We start from the raw sequence: 16,709 nt of genomic DNA, 5'->3' as shown, positions 1-16,709 counted from the left end.
TTTCTCAAACAGGATTAAGTTTTGTATTTATTGGGGACTGTCAGCAGCAGGATGATGTACGTTGGATTGAGTCAAAATCAACTACAGTGTGTGTGTTCATGGAACATGTAGCTCTGTGCAACAGTGTGGCTCACTGATGTAGTTAATATTTTTGGACAACAGTGAAGCTCTGGGACACAGAGGAATGAAATATATCAGGCTTTGGATACACAGTCAATACTCGTTAGTCGATCAATTCATTGTTGGATTTGGGCTTTTCATGCGATTTATTGATAGTATGAGCATATACTTTAAAGTTAAAGAAGAAATACTATAATGGTTAACAGGTTAAGATTTTTTTTATATAGGTTCAGTTTACACCAGCAGGTTGTGGTAATCAAATTTAGCCAAACTGTTTTCTGAACTATCCCCTGATAAGTGTTGAAATGGCCATTGAAGAAGCTCTGATTAACGCTCTGTTGATGAGAAAATTAACTTATATACACTTCATTATAAACCCGGCAGACCTCAAGGACCCAGACTTTTATGAAGCTGGGACCAGATGTCATCCAGCCACAGCCCCAATTAATCTCCGGGCCTTGTAACACGCCCCTAGAAACAAACAAAAAAAAAAAAACCTGATTGGGTGTGGAGGGCAGAGACAGTGAGTAGAAAGCGAGGGTGAGAGATGCTATCCGGGGAGCAGCCGGCCCTGGCGAGTCTGCAGAGGGTAAGATAAGAGGGGGGTGGCTGCGGCGTAGCCCGGGTCTCAGAGAGGAGGCTGAGGTTATTCATTGCTCTGCCGTGAAAGCTTGAGAAGATTACCCAGAGCCTGGTTGGCAGTGATACAAGGGGGACAGGCAGAGGGGGCCCCCCTCTCACCCCTTTGTTCCCCATCCATCTGCTTGAATCTCACAATGGCTCATCAGGACCAAGTAGGGTGGAGGGGTGGAGCAGCAGAGGCTTGCAGAATGGGAGGAAGTGAGCGGGTGGGGTGGGGCTGAAGGGGGTGGGAGGCAACCTGCAAGACATTGGGAGGTAATGCGAGGCAGCGTAGGGAGAGCGAAGCTAAAAGGAGGGAGAGATAGTGCAGGACGGGGAATGAATCCTGGAGCACGGTGCTTGTTGAGATTGAATGAATGGTGCTGCAGCTGACAAGCTCTGACAGACTACATCGGGAAAGGCCAGGGAGGCGGGTGTTCACATTGTTATTTTCTGGGAGGTAATGGGCTGGCAGCTCCTCTTCACTCTGAATAATCAGTACTTTGGTTAGACTCAGACACCACTTCAAACCATGATAAATACACCACTCCAAACCCTCGCCACCAAGAGGATAGCATTTGTCTCTAAATGCCTTGACCACCATATTTATCTTGTTGAGGAATGATCAGATGATGAAGGGTGCTTTCTTCCATTATACAGGTAATTATAGGTGTTTTTACACAAGAAAAGCATCAGCGGCAGCTTACCTTTACAGCAGGGGGCTTTCCAGTAGTCCCAGTCCACTGATGGTGGTGAGGAATGGTGTTAATGGTGAAATAGATCCAGTTTATTCATGTTGTGCTCTGAGGCTGCCGAGAAAACGTTTATGCACAAACACAGTACAGCGCTATTGTGCATGCTATTACCAACACCGAGGGACTTTAATTTAACATGATAATAATTCACCATAAGCTGCCACTGTAATTGTTGATTCACTGCATACATTTCAGAGAGCAGGACTGCTGCAGGCCTTTCTCAGGGAAAGGAGGGCAGATCTTTTTATTCAAAGAGCAGCAGGTTCTATTAATGGCAGTTCATCATAATGCAAGATTCACCTTCATCGTCCAAGAACTGGCACAATCTCACAGTGACTACATTTACATGCACAAAATATTCCGGTTTCTGCCCTTATTGTAAAAAAGACAATATTTCTAAAAGCTGTTTATATGGCTAATAAAAATTAATATTCTACTAATATTCTCGTTTACTTGCAGCTGTGCGTTCTGCAATTAATGGATCCTAACATGTTGTTCATCACATCAACATATAGAAAAACGGCACAGCTGGAGCCCCTTTGCATAAAAACAGGATTATACTGTAAGTTTTCCTCTGGTGATGGACTTGTTCGACCGTGCAAACACAGCCTACCACTTTCATTCCTTCAACCACCTTCTTGAAAAGGTTGGCATTGCAATATTCATGCATATCCAAAAACCTGTTGGTATCCAAGTCTGTTATGATGTTTAAAAGTATGTGTTAACCTTCGGACCACAAATATGGGCTTTTCATATAGGCATGCATCTCTGCCCCAGCCTTGCAAACTGTTGGCGAGCTTTTTTTGATCCATGGCAACACACAGAGCTGATCGGACAGACAAGAGGCTGTGTGTTGCATACTAGGATAAAAAACCCAGTCTAGATGCATATTCCGAAAGGGCTGTATACATGCCCAAAGAATGGTATAAAAACCCAAATAATAGGGGGGCCAAGTACCTTACCTGGTAGAGCTGGCACCCCATGTACTAAGGCGAAGTCCTTGCCGCAGCAGCTGTTGGTTTGATTCCGACCTGTGGCCCTTTGCTACATGATATTCCCCCTCTCTTCACCCTTTCACACCACCACTGTCCTGTCAAATAAAGGTCCAAAAAGCCCCAAAAAATAATCTTTAAAATAATGATAATAATAGTACTGGCACATCCCACATGTGGTATTCGGAAAATGTCTAAGGGCATGTGTCCACATGGCGTTTTTCTTCGGCAGAAAATTGGTGGCAGGGCGCTGATGAGCGTTTCATCTCGGCGTTTCATAAAAACGCTCTCAGCGCTCATTTAAACGACGTGCTCCACATAGGTATGTTTATATGACAACAATATCTTGACACCAACATTAGCTAGGTAGCTAAGATGGTGCTACATTAACATGAGGGTTGACTACACAGTCAACTTCAAGCTTAAAAAAGCGAATAGTGATAAAAGCCCAACACTCACAAGCAACATCCAGTGTATGCTGGCTGATCTGCTCCCCAAAAAATTGCAATCTGTCTTTGTTTGACAGTAAACAGTAGCTAAAGAAGCGGCAGTGACGTCACCAGCGCCTTTCTGAAAAGTTCAGATTTTCAACTAGAAAGACTTGGAGTGGCTGCACAAAAAAGGCAGAGCCCAAAAAAGACACTGGATGCAGCGCTCTTCCTCTCTCCTCTTTAAGAACAATTTTAAAAAAGACGCCCATGCTGAAAACAAAAAAGCTATGTTGACACAGACCCTAATTTGGAATGTATTATGAAAATGCTGTTTACATGACCTCTATCAAATTCAGAATATTGTCATATTTGGAATAATAATAATGATGGAATATAAGTGTGCATGTAAATGTAGTCAGTGCTTCTGCCTCACTAAAACTATAAATCTGTAAATCTCCTAATGAATTCTACAGACTGGAAGTCTCTGGATAATGTTTGACTGATTCAATCAGAGAAGGATCAAACCGGGATAGATTTTCTCACCATGTTGTTTCGGTAAGCCCTCCTGAAAAACTGACACTCGGGTCAACCCATCTTTTGATTGTTCTCAGTGTAACTAGTTCACGTGTGACTGTAGGAATAGCTAGAGGCTATTACACTGCTGAATATGAATAGCAGACCAATTACTTTGGCCCAGATGGAGCTGCGTGCTCCTCAGAGAACACCCTCTCCTTGCCCAACACCCTGCACCCTCTTGGTGGTAAATGTAGAAGGGACATGAAGAGGGCTAATGAGGTACACAAATATGAAATTTAAACTGATATCATATTTTGGATCAACTGACGCTCTCTCACGGTCACAGCAGAAATGACTCACCAGCTCCAACAACGTTTTTGATTGTGATTATCAGCTAATTGCTTAGCGCTGACAGATAACGCTCAGCTAAATTGTCATTTTAATACATCCAAACCTCAGAGGACACAAGTGCACTGTTTGAGCATTTCAGCCGACCAAAATTGAGTGAATGGATGTTGAATCCCTGTCTGTCCCAGAGGAGCTTTTACTGGGACGTTCCCAAATGAGTCCTATCTCAAACCAAGCCAGTGTAGCTGGCGCTCACACACACAGTGGACATATGGCCAATCTCCCATCGTCTGCTGTGCTATTTACGGCTCAGTAGCCTGTCATTTGTTTTGCCTCTCAGAAAACAGTATGACACCTGTTTGAATTCTCAATAAAAGGCTTTTTTATGTCTGGGAGAAGGCTGTTGTCACTTAATCTTTCCCTCTACATCACTAATTATTGGTACTGCGCTTTTCTCAGGAGATTGACAGGAGTGTTTCTGTTTTTGTTGATGAAAATTTGGACTCACAATGATTGTCAAGTCAGCTATCAAAAGTCAAAGAATCAAAGAATTGTTGAGGCATCCATGTGCATCAGCACATTAATTAAAGCAATGCTCCGTTTCCTCCTCACATACTGACAGCACACTGTAGCTAAAATCGAATTTTTAGTGGCACAATGGAGGAGTGATAACTAGGTGGCAGTATCACCAGTGTGCAGTCCATTATCTCATCTCCTTGCTACACTTCAGCCTATCCCAGCATGCATCAGGCAAAAGACAGGAAAATAGCTGCAGTTCCTTCTGGCATCATTTGATATGCACAATGTATAATAATGAGAAAATGTACGCTCTTTAAATCACAGAACGCATTAGATTAAAACTACTGTTCTTTAAAGGGCCATATTCTTCCTGTGATTGGCTGGACTTTGTCCAGCCTGTACTCCGCCTCTCGCCCAGTGTGAGCTGGGATACGCTCCAGCCCCCTGTGACTCTGCTGCTTATGATAAGCAGGTATACATAATGGATGGATGGAGAGATGGAAATTTAACATGGCCAGATTAACACAGGCAGTGATGGCTTTCTCATGGAATATGTTTATATTGATATTGATTTTATTCGTTCAACAGGAAAAATGGAAATGGTGCCAATTTCAAGGTTGTTCCTTGAATAAGAGCTGAATTACTAATACTTGAAGTCATAGTAAAACAGCAGTTAGAGAGCATCTTTATCTTTTGTAATGTCACATATTCTGAGGTGAGGTAGTTAAACGAGAGGGATGTGATCACCTCCCTCACACATTGTTAGATCAGGATGCAGAGGATGAAGGACAAGTTAATAGAGTGTAGCCAAATGTTGCTGACTGAGATCCAAACACACACCTCTGACCTACATAGCTCTGCTCAGTTCCCACTAGCTTACAGTCAAGTGCAGTTTTATATAAGTCAGAAACACTTGGCTTTTCACCCCAGTTGACCCTTCGCCAAGTCCTGCCCCCGGGCGCAGACTGGCCAATCATAAAATAGCATCAGGCTGGCTCAGACCAGGGTCCGACAACAACACAGCTGTTCTCCATTGACTCTGATGCAATTGTTTCAGATTTCTGTAAAAGTAAGCACAAAACAAGATTCTGTTACTGTGTTGCCTGTTTCTCGCCTGAAATGATTCAGACTCTGATTACTTAATTGTCATTGTACAAACATACCATAACATTCAGGTGCACTCAAGGACTGGGCTCATATATAACAATAAGTAATAAATTGTAATAAAATAGTAATGGAAATAAATAAATGCCTCCATTCCACAATTGTAGATATCATACAGTCATTGTCAGTGTATGCTGTTAAAATGGGATAAAAGAAAGTATCATTGCACAACAAGTTTTTGCACTTAAGAAATAGCACAAGTTTAAAAAGTATTTACATCTTTCTACTGCATGGACAGCCTAATTTTGTGAAAAGACTGTCTTTTCAGCAGTGAAACACTTTTTCTACTCTCAGGAGATCAAAATGATTGAATACGTACAAGGCAGCATGATGTGCAAGCAAATACAGCAGTAATGAACTGTCATTCCTGTTGATTTGAGTTTCAATGGCTGAAATAACAACTGTGATAGACTTACTTCAGATTTTAATAAGCACATAATCAATACTTCAGGACCCTGAGGTCATGTCCTCTGTATTTTTTCTGTGAATTTGAGCGATTTAGCACCCTGGGGGGAGTTTAAATTCTGAGGTCAAAAACCTACAGTTTTTTATGTTGCGTCCAGTATTTTTTCAGACTTAAGCATATTTAAATTCCTGGCACCGTGGAGCATTTAAACCTCCATGTAGGGAAATAAAACACTTTATTTTATGGGTCACTAATTTCCTCATAATTTCCTTGAAAGTTTCCTGGATAGAACAATATAATTTGGTGCTACTTACGAGGGAAACTGGAGAATATTCTGTGACAGTTATTTTAGCTAGTGCGGTTTATGAGCAGTAAATTATAGTCTTTGAAGAACTGCTTCATTTGAATAAAACTGTAATTTATCAGTGAAGTAGATTCAGTTCAGATGAAACATCTAAAACTTACTTTCTTACTTTGCTGTCATGACCTCAGTATGTGTAAAATAGTGAATCCCTGCACACAGACTGTACACATGTGAACAGATGTGACAGCATGCTCAGGTTTAATGGATTCACAGTGGGTCGTACTGTGTAATATTTTCTCTGTGACACTCGCTGCGTTTGGGTCTAACCTGAGATGCAATCGATCCAATGTGATAAGCTCATGAGCGGGAACTGAAGAAATTAATCATCTTTAACCTCACCTGCCTGATCAATAACAAGAAAACAGACTTCACAGTTTCACCCTCTGTGTTTGTAATGATCATCTCCTCCATTAATTTGACAACAAGTCTTCGTTCTGCGATCAAAGGTTGTTTCCAGAGCAAAACAGATGTTTGCTTAGAGCTCTGTGGACCATAGGAGGCAAATGCACTGGGCCCAGGGGGGCTCGAGTGCCCTGGATGTGGAATTATCTTTTGTAACTGTGTTGAAATGTCTTCCTCCTCCACTGGCTATGAATGCAGGAGACAGCCAGAGGCATGATGCACCCAAGAGAAAGAAAGACAGAAAGGACAAAAATACACACTGGAATAAAGATTTGTGGTGAATAGATGGAAGGAAAGATGTGTTTGACATGGGCACAGAGAGATGTGTGGAAAACAGTTTATCTTTTATATTATTTGATATTTTCTGCATATGTGGATCAGAGTAATTACAAAACAACACTAAGAGTCGACAGCTGTGTTAGCTCTGTGAAGCTGTACATAGGAACTGTGGTGTTAAATGCTAACATCTCCATGCTAACAGACTCACAATGACAGCACTTACACGCTAAGTTGTTGCTGTTATAATGATACTATCATAGTTTAGTGTGTTAGCATGCTAACTTTCGCTACTTAGCACCAGGGGTGTGGTGATATTTGCTTTAAGTACGGGCGTATGCGTGCACTCACACGGTTAGGTTGTGGCTCCTTTCAAAGATTATATAGGCACACCACTGTTCGTCCTCTAGTTAGTCAACTATATATGTTGCGATATGCTGAGTATTGTGATAAAATATATTGCGATAGATTGTGAATCATTACCTTTTTTCAAGGAAACCTTTGTCAACATCTGTTTTATCTAATAAGACAAAGTTTTCAGTCTGTTCGTCTCACTTCAGCCATTTTTAGTAGCAGCAAAATGTATCTAGGGACTGAAAATGCAGTTGATTATATTATTCTAGTAGGCTACCTAAAGTTTCATTTGTATTTCACATAATAATAATTTATATAATAAAAAATTGATGCTTAGCACTGTGTGATGATAAAATATTGCCACACAAAAATATCGCAATACTATGCTGTATCGATTTTTTCCTCCACCCCTAGTGGTCAGTATTCAGCCAAACATTTAGCTAAGTAGTGTCAGGCGATACCATGGGGTGTAGTAGTTGCAGTTAGCGTGGCGTTAAACAATAGATGAATGAACACAACTAGTTTGTGTTGTGAATTATTTAATTTACTTCCTTGTGCTGAGCAAATGAAGCAGCAACGAAAACATCTATCCTGAGGAAGAGTTGCAGTGTAGGCAGAGGTCAAGCTCATCTAATAGACGAGGCTATGAAAATGTATTAGTAAGCTTTCATTTGCTGCAGGCATTGTAGATGCAGCATGAGCTGGCCAAGTTTAACAGGCTGGTGTTTGTGTTTGCAAATGCATCACAAATAAAGACACAGTCAGAAGATTGATGCATATTTCATATAGAGTTAGTTTGTTATAGGCTGAGAAAAAAATAATTTAATTCACTGTGTTGCTCAAAGGCTACACCAGAAGCTACTGGCAACTCTTAAGATGGAATGTTTTTTTGCATCTTACTCGATGCATGAGTTGATGTTGTGAATCAATCTGTGTATTTTAAATGTCAGTGACAAGTTTTTTTAATTGTCTCTCTTGCATGACACAGGTTTTAGTAATTAATGTGATGTAATAATGTATGAAAAATGTAAATTAATCTCAATCAGATTATGTGAACTGTGAATATTCTAGGCTGTTCTCACTTGGAGGCCAAAAAGTGGTGGAGCATTGTTCAGGTGCACTCTGACCATACACAATGTTACAAGTCACTTAGATACTGGTTTATGATCTGATAACAGGTTCAGGTTTGGTTATGTTTTGGCAGACAAATGTCTTGGTTTGGTTTCGGGAAACATTGTGGTTTGGGCTGAACTCCTTTGTTAAGGTTAGGGAACTTTTGTTGTCATGGTTGATAACCTCATGGTGCTGGTCATGGAATGACTGTACTCAAGGTTAGAAGAAAGCGACGTTGACTGTCGGTTAAAAAATGGGAACATTTTGTTGTCCTATCCATCCACCCTTCTACGTATGCAAACTTTGGCGCCCTACAGACCGAATCACTGTGAAGTCGCGCTAACAACATCAATCACTTCTGGGTAAACATGCGGGTATATTTCTATTGTCATTTTCAGCCGTAACTGTAACGTTTAAAGACATATGGGTAAACACAATGGTCCGACCTATCTGACATTTCTGCTGTGCTTATTTTATGAAGTCTACTGTGCTGCTTTGCTAGCTTCTTTGATAAACTAAATCTAACGAAATAGAAGCTAAGCAATGTTCTGCTGTGGACAGGGCTGCACCAAAACTTTTTTTGGCCACTTAAAAAGACCCACCTAAAAAAATCAGTATCAGGTATGCTATGTTTGGATTTTCTTTTCTTTTTTTGCTTAACTATACACACTTACCAATCGAGGCAGTGGTCAGCCAAGAACTTCCCTGTTCTGCAAAGTAAAATGAGTTATTCAATGGAGTCTGGTGGCTTTGAGATAACAGCTTCAGTTCCCCATCGGAAAGATCTGTCCTCAACAAAGCAGTAACAATATTCTCAATATCATGTACACTTAAACTGATTATGATTTTTTTTAGGTGGCTAAAAACTAACCAAATGAGGCAGTGTTTGCCCAGCCCATTTCATTTTCTGCACATGACGTGATGGTTTTGTACCCAGAAGTTATTGTGAACTGACATTGTGAGTCAGTCTATAACGTCATGTTTTGTCATGTTGAGCATCAACATGTTGTTTTGCTGTCACTTTTCTTGGGAGGACAGTCTTGTTTTAGCAGGTAATAATCAAGTTTATTGCCAAGTAGGTTTTTATATACAAAGAATTTGCCTCGGTTCTTTGGTGCATAACAATAAACATAAGCAAATTAGAATTAAAAGCAAGTACTGCAAAAGTCAACAATCATAAACAGTCAACAGAAAAATTAACAATAAAAAAATATGTAATATAAAATATATTTGTTTTTGACGAAAAAGATTAAATATGCAACATATTGGCCAAGAAATGTGCAAACATTCACAGTATAAAGTATAGAACTTAAACATTTGACCTGATGATGGTGCAGATGAAAGTTTTAGGGATCACCATAGTTTCTACAATTGATCCTGAAGGAACCATGAATTTCGGTACAAAGTTTCATGCCGATCCATTAGAAGTTGTTGATACGTTTCACTCTGGTTCAAAGTGGACTAACCAAGTGACACTGACAGCAATATAGCCGAGCTGCTACGATGGCTAAAAAGTGCTTTAACAATCAACAAACTATCTTGCTCTGCAGAACTTTTATGGGCGCTTAATGATGGGTAGATCCATACTGAGCAGAGCTTCCTCTCCTCTGCTCCATTTCCTCTGCACTTGGCCGATCATGTGGCCACCAACACAGGAGACATACTGTAGCACCACTACCTGTTATGGAGGGAACAGGATGCGATGCTCAGGTTTAGAGTGTCACCCTCAGGCCACAGAGTGCTGAGTCAGTCGCCACTGACAAGGTCTCCTCGCCCTGCTTTCACCCTGACAGCTGAATTATTCATTAAAGGAGAGAAAAGCACAGGGGACCCTGCTAATTTCTCAATGGGATTGTTGGCTGTCCTCACAGTGGGCTGTCCAATGAAAAGACAAGCGTCAGAGCGTCGGTTTGAAATGATCTGTGAGTATTTTACTCAATATATTTATGAAATAGGCATCACCCACTCTCCACACAATTAAAAGTGCTCTTAGTGACTCATTGACTTGTGGCAGAGCGGACAGATCTTATGTTTCCTGAACTGATATGGCATTAGCTGCGTTCAAGGACACTGAACGGCGATGTGTGGGAGTCTGAATCAGACCCTTGCAGATTTATTGAGTGCACTCACACCATCGGATATATCCAGAAAGCGGCTCGAGTTGTTTTAAAGGTTGGGAACTTTGCCAGTTGTCGTCATCACAGAGAGTGTGTCTATGTTCGTGTCCTTTCATAACTGGCACCGAGCCAGTGAGGCATGCAGAGGTTAACTTAGCATATGACATTCTCTCCAGCGCCAAATCCCCGTAATGAACTAAATCATGTTAAAGTGAGAGCGTACAGGGAGGGAGGCTACCGGTATGAGCATGACACATTACTGTTTTTCATCTCCGACTATTCTACTTATAGAGCAGCAGAGCAGGCACGAGAGAGAGAGAGATCAGTAATCTGGATGAGATAATGAAATAAATCATTAAAGCTTAAGAACCCACACTGGTTACTAACAAACTACTGACGAGACCTGCGATACCAGTATAGGGAAATACAAAATCCAAATGTCTCATAGACTTAAGACAAGTACATTGCAAATTAAATATATTTTTGATCACAATACATGAAGGAAATAATACAGAACAATGCAAAACAGGCATCTTTTCTGTATCAATTAATCATTTATCAGATTCTTATGACCAGAACAACCCTGAGTCGAGTTACGTCTATCGGAAAGGTTCAGTGTTTACAAGGTCAAGGGTATCAAAAATCATGTTCCCACAAGATAGATAGTAGAGACAAATATTCTTCACTGTCCTACTCAGAAAGATTATGGTCTGTCTGTCAAACTGAAACAGTAAAGGAAATGTTTCGGCTTTTATCCTGGAGATAAAGGTTTAAAGGGACAATTCACCCCCAAATCAAAAATACATATTTTCCTCTTACCTGTAGTCCTATTCATCAATCTAGATTGTTTTAATGTGAGTTGCCAAGTGTTGGAGATAACGGCCTTGGAAATGTCTGCCTTCTCTCCAATATAATGGAACTAGATGGCACTAGGCTTGTGGTGCTCAAAGTGCCAAAAAAATACATTTGAAAAACTCAACAGCAATGTGTCTTTCCGGGAATAATGATGACCCGGTTACTCAAGATAATCCACAGACCTTGTTGTGAGCAGTTTCATGCAGGGACGATTTTCTTACTACTAAACTACACACACCAATTGTATCACCACACAGAAGGAAGCGTGTGTCTACTCATGGATGACAGGCTTGTGCTCATGTGCTGAGCTGCTAGCTAGCTTAGTGGTGCTAGGTGAGTTAGCAACACGCAACAAGTCAATGTTTTGGAAGCCGGTGACATCAAGCTACAAACTGATGCCCGACACTTGTTGTTGTTGACGGGCGTGATGCACTACAAGTAAAAGCAGAGCTGGCATTAACTCTTTTCAGCACTCCAGTGACAAACTGAAGCATCAACCAATTATAGGATTTTGTTTCTAGCTTTGGTACTGTGTTATTTAATGTAGTTAACATTAGCTGATGCTATACTAGCTTTGTGTGGCAGCAAAATGTTAAAATGTGGCTCACACATTGATCAAAAGCAGAGATGTTTTTTTTAACCAATTGAAAACTTCAGATGACATTTAGCGGAGGTGCTCTATGGCAGACAAACACAAGCCTGTGACAACATAACTACGTTAATGAGCGTTGGAGAAGCACTTCAACGACTCAGCAATAACGTTGCTGGTCACGCTGATGCTTTTTTGCTTGTAGTGTGAACATAGCAGTAGATGCACACTTCCTTCTATGCAGTGACTAGGTAAGTGGGTGTAGTTTGGTAGAAAGAAAATAGTTCCTACATGAAACTGCTCACAACAAGGTGTGTGGGTTATCTTGAGTAACTGGGTCATGATTTCTGGAAGGAGACATTTATGTTTTGGGATTTTTTTTTTGCTGCTTTGAGCACCGCAAGCCTAGTGCCATCTTGCCATGTAGTTCCATTATATGCAAGAGAATATCTCCAACACTCAACTCACACCAAAACAATCGAGACTGATCAATAGCACTACAGGTAAGAGGAAAGATAAGTGTTTTTGATTTTGTGGTCCTTTAGCCTTAGAATAAAAAGCACTTTGTACCCTGTGCTGTAACCTTGTTACATGTGTAAAAAATATTGTCCATTAGTCTCCTGCCTTTATGTCTTTGGCTTGTTTATTTGTTCTTACAGTTGAAAAAAATATATATTTTATGCATGTAGACACTGTATTAAAATCATAGGGATATGTTTTACTTAATGAAAAAGCAAGACTCTCTCTAGGGTTATTAATAATTTCTCTGGACCCTCCCTGTGACTTAGAACTGCGACACCCTCCCACAAATAGCTCAAAATAATATGCAGTTTGTGGTAGCACTTTATAATACAGTCTGTGATTTACAGGGTTTATTCATTTAAATCAGAAACCAAAAAGATACTTTTCTGCTCCCATTTAAATGACTATGAAAGAAAACAAAACTATAACGAGACAAAATACCATTTAAAATGTGTGTTTAAGGACATCAAGTCTTTATGTCATGATCGTTTACATTGCTCCTCTGCGTTGATTCTCTTATTGCATTTCACTGAAATAAGACACTCTGGATAGAAAGTCAGCATTTCCTCTCACAAACACAAACACATACACAGGAGTATTTAACGCTGAAGGCATTCAACACCACCCTCAGAAGCCTTTTTTTTTTTAATGTTCCCAGAGAAGATAAGGTGGTCATGAGCGGCAGTATAATGCAGACTCAGCAGGAAATAAAAATCTGTTGTTACAGTATGTTAGAGGGACTGCATCTATTTGTCCTTTTTACCTCAGGTTTCTTCACTCCATGCATATCTTTACATCTGTTTATAGGGAAGATAAAGGGCGCAATATGCTCATTTCATTAGGATGTATGGATCTAAACTCCCCCCCAGCTCTCTAATGCTACCTCTGTTTGTACTAATTACACACCGAGCATCTTGCCACATTTGTTTGTCACCTCTTTCCGCTTTAAATATCGGTTTCATGACTACAGAGAGAGTGAGAGAGCTGCACCTCTGGGAGAAGCGATGTCAACAGGCACAAAACCACAAATCACATATTTTCTGCAACCTCCCACTTCCAACACACACGTGCAGCTTCAGATAGATGCCGACCTGTGCACAAGCACATTCACCCGCAGCCTCGCAGCAACAGATGGACGGCCTTGAGGCAGAGCCTGAGAGAGTTGTGTGAGGGGAGAGCTGCCAATTGATTGCTAAGATCAGGTGTGCGTCTACACAAAGGCACCTCCTGCTCTTTTCAAGTATCGGGGCTACACTCGCCTCAGGACAAATGGAGACACAAAACAACAGTGGCATCTGTGGCAGGTAATGATCCCTTCACCAAAAATCTGGATAATGACATACCTCGACCATTTGTTGCAGTTAAAATCACTGTTGCTCACTCTGAGCTCCACGTGTGTCCTCCAGCAACATGTGCCGGAGCTGTGAGAGCGGCTTGGTCCAGTTACAGCCATAGATCAGCAGTCAGCCGGTGCTGGAGTGGAGCCAGTGAGAGCGAGGCCGGATGAAACGGTGTCAGCTTTTATCTGTTGCTGTTCCAACCTGCATCCATAAATTGGGCTGCGCACATTGCATAAGGTCAGAGGTGGATAAGAGCACACTACATCAGCTAATGAGCACATTACTCTTTTTCTGAACCATGTTTCGGTTCTCTAAACACTGGGAGCAAACACCACAGCATTTTGTATTCTTGTCCTGCAAAAGGCCAACACTTACTCAAAACAACTTGACTTGTGTCAAAGTAAAGAAATGCGTCCACCAAAGCTGCCAAAATAATGTCCATCATAATTACTTAAAGTGGCTATAATCTATATTTGTATTAATATAATGCATTAAATAACAATGTGGAAGGGGTTGCTTGTACTGCTGATCCACAACTTTACTGGTTTTCTTCACTGTCACCTAATCTGTTTTCTCACGTGAACTGTCTGGACAATGTCTGGAGAATCATGTACATTGTCTGGACTCTCTCTTTTACACATGTGGCACACAACAAGAGATTGTCTGTGTCAGAATCCTCTCACCAACTGAAAATACTCCATTTGGTTTAGGCAAGGGGGTGGCACCTGGGTAGAGCGTGCAGGAGGCAGGACATGACGCTGATTACACGTAATTTGGTCGTAAACAACAGAGTCTCTTGCTGTCCCTTTAATTTGTCTGACATTTTCAGCTTCAGCCCTTACCAACAGAAGTTCCCAAATGTCATCAACTCTCCAGTTAGACACTTTCGTTGTGGTGTCTGTGTAAATGACCTTTCTTCACCCTCCGATATTTGTTTTCTTCCGGTTTTGCGCAAGCTGCATGATAGAAACGTCATCAACACGCTCAGTCGCTTGCTGTGAATTCTCCGGACAATTACCTGCTCTATTCACACATGGGCTCAATCACACATCACAACTGTGTAGTTTTTAGCAACCTACAAAAAGGCCCACCTAAAAAAGATCCATATCAAATTAGGTGTATGTCATGTTTAGAATATTTTCATAGCTTTACCGTGCCGTCAGACAATCCTTTCCGATGGGGAACTGGAGCTGTTTCTCAAAGCCACCAGACTCCGTTGACAAAAACAGTCATTTTTAGGGCTGTCAAGGGATTAAAAAAATTAATCTAATAAATTACATGCTCTGTGATTAATTAATCTAAATTAATTGCATACATCAATTTTAGCTGTGAAAGTACTTAAAGAATTTCAATTCAAATGAATTTTAGGAGATGTGTCGTAGTAAAGCTGCTGGATTTTGGACACAGTTGTCCTCCTGTCCTCTACCACAGACACTGGTCTGCAATCCATTTTGCGAGGGAGTTAATTAATCGGTGACAGGTAGACTTACTCAGTTTGCGTTTGAATGCCTGGTTGAGGGTGGCTTGACGTAGTTGCTGCTAGCGTTAGCATCAGGGGCTGTGCCAGCTCGGACGTCCGGGTTTGCTGCTAAATGCTTTGTGTAGATGTTTATTTCAGGCTTTTAGTACTCTGATGATACAAATAATGGCAGTTGCTGGTCTACCGTTTCCTGTATTGGTTAGCATGCAAGGTAAAGCAGAGAAATATTGTTTTCCTGCGGCCCCACAGCAGTGCACTGCTTAGCTTCCTTGCCGGAAGACGCTAGCAAAGCATTACAGTACATAAAATAAGGAGAAACGTCAGACAGGCTGGACCACCATGTTTAACTATACACCTTTAAATGTTACAATTATGGCTGTAAATGTCAACAGAAATAAACAAGTTTGCTGATTTCACATATCTCCACAATTGAAATCAGTGGCCAGTTGTCTACCCAGAAGTGATTGTTGTTGGTGTGACATCATGGTGATTCAGTGTATACTTTTTCATTGCTGGTCTGTTGCCATGGGGAGCAGCTTCAGTCTCTGTTTATTTCCTGTCAGCCGCTGCATTAACAAACATTCCAGCAGGAAATTCACAGGGACCCATTTATATTGCTGTCAAGTTAGAAACGGTGTATGTCTGACTGAAACAGGCGTTTGAATAGTAATCACACTGTATCCAGATAAGAAAGCACAAGACAAACAAATCATATCACCACCTGTTCACTAAAAGCTCCGCTGACATGTTGAAACACAATCTCCACCTGGCTGTGAGTGATCCCATGTCATGTTTCCCCACAATGCCACTGTGGCGTGGCTCAGACGAGCACCCCGCTACCCCTGGACTCAAACATCAACCAACAGGGTCTCCCCTTGATCCCCTCTCCTCTCCTCTTGCTTTAGTAAACACGATAATAGCAGTGCTGTGTTCGTGTGGGCTCCATGTTAACACTGTGGCTGTCAAAGGCCATCATGCCCCTTCAAAGGATGATGGCTCTCTAAAGTGGGCTCTCTCGGTAGCAGCCATTTTCCACTTGACTGGCCCCACACACGAGGGGGGCTGGTAGCCCCTAGCAGCTGGGCGAGACTGGTCACTGGGGGGTGGGGAGAAGGAGATGAATGGGCTGGATGTAAGGGGAGGGGGCTAATAGCAAGAAAGGAAGGGCGTCTATATGCATCAAGAGGTGTGTTTGCTATTTTCTCCTAAAATATACCCTTTATTATTTCCCCCTCCAAAACACTCCTGATAATGTACTTAATGCTCAGGTGTGTTTACACATTTAGTTCGACCTGCTCGTTACTTTTCATCAAATACTTACACCTCCGCTCACTGGCATCAGGGTAAAGCTTTATTTTGCACGTCAGCTGAAACACTTTGTTTCTCGGCGAAAACCTTGGCAGATCTCTTGCACTCCTTGATGAG

The sequence above is a fragment of the Epinephelus moara genome, chromosome 16 (assembly GCF_006386435.1).
Source record: "Epinephelus moara isolate mb chromosome 16, YSFRI_EMoa_1.0, whole genome shotgun sequence".
Classification (NCBI taxonomy): Eukaryota; Metazoa; Chordata; class Actinopteri; order Perciformes; family Serranidae; genus Epinephelus; species Epinephelus moara.
Note: the sequence above shows the minus strand (reverse complement) of the source record.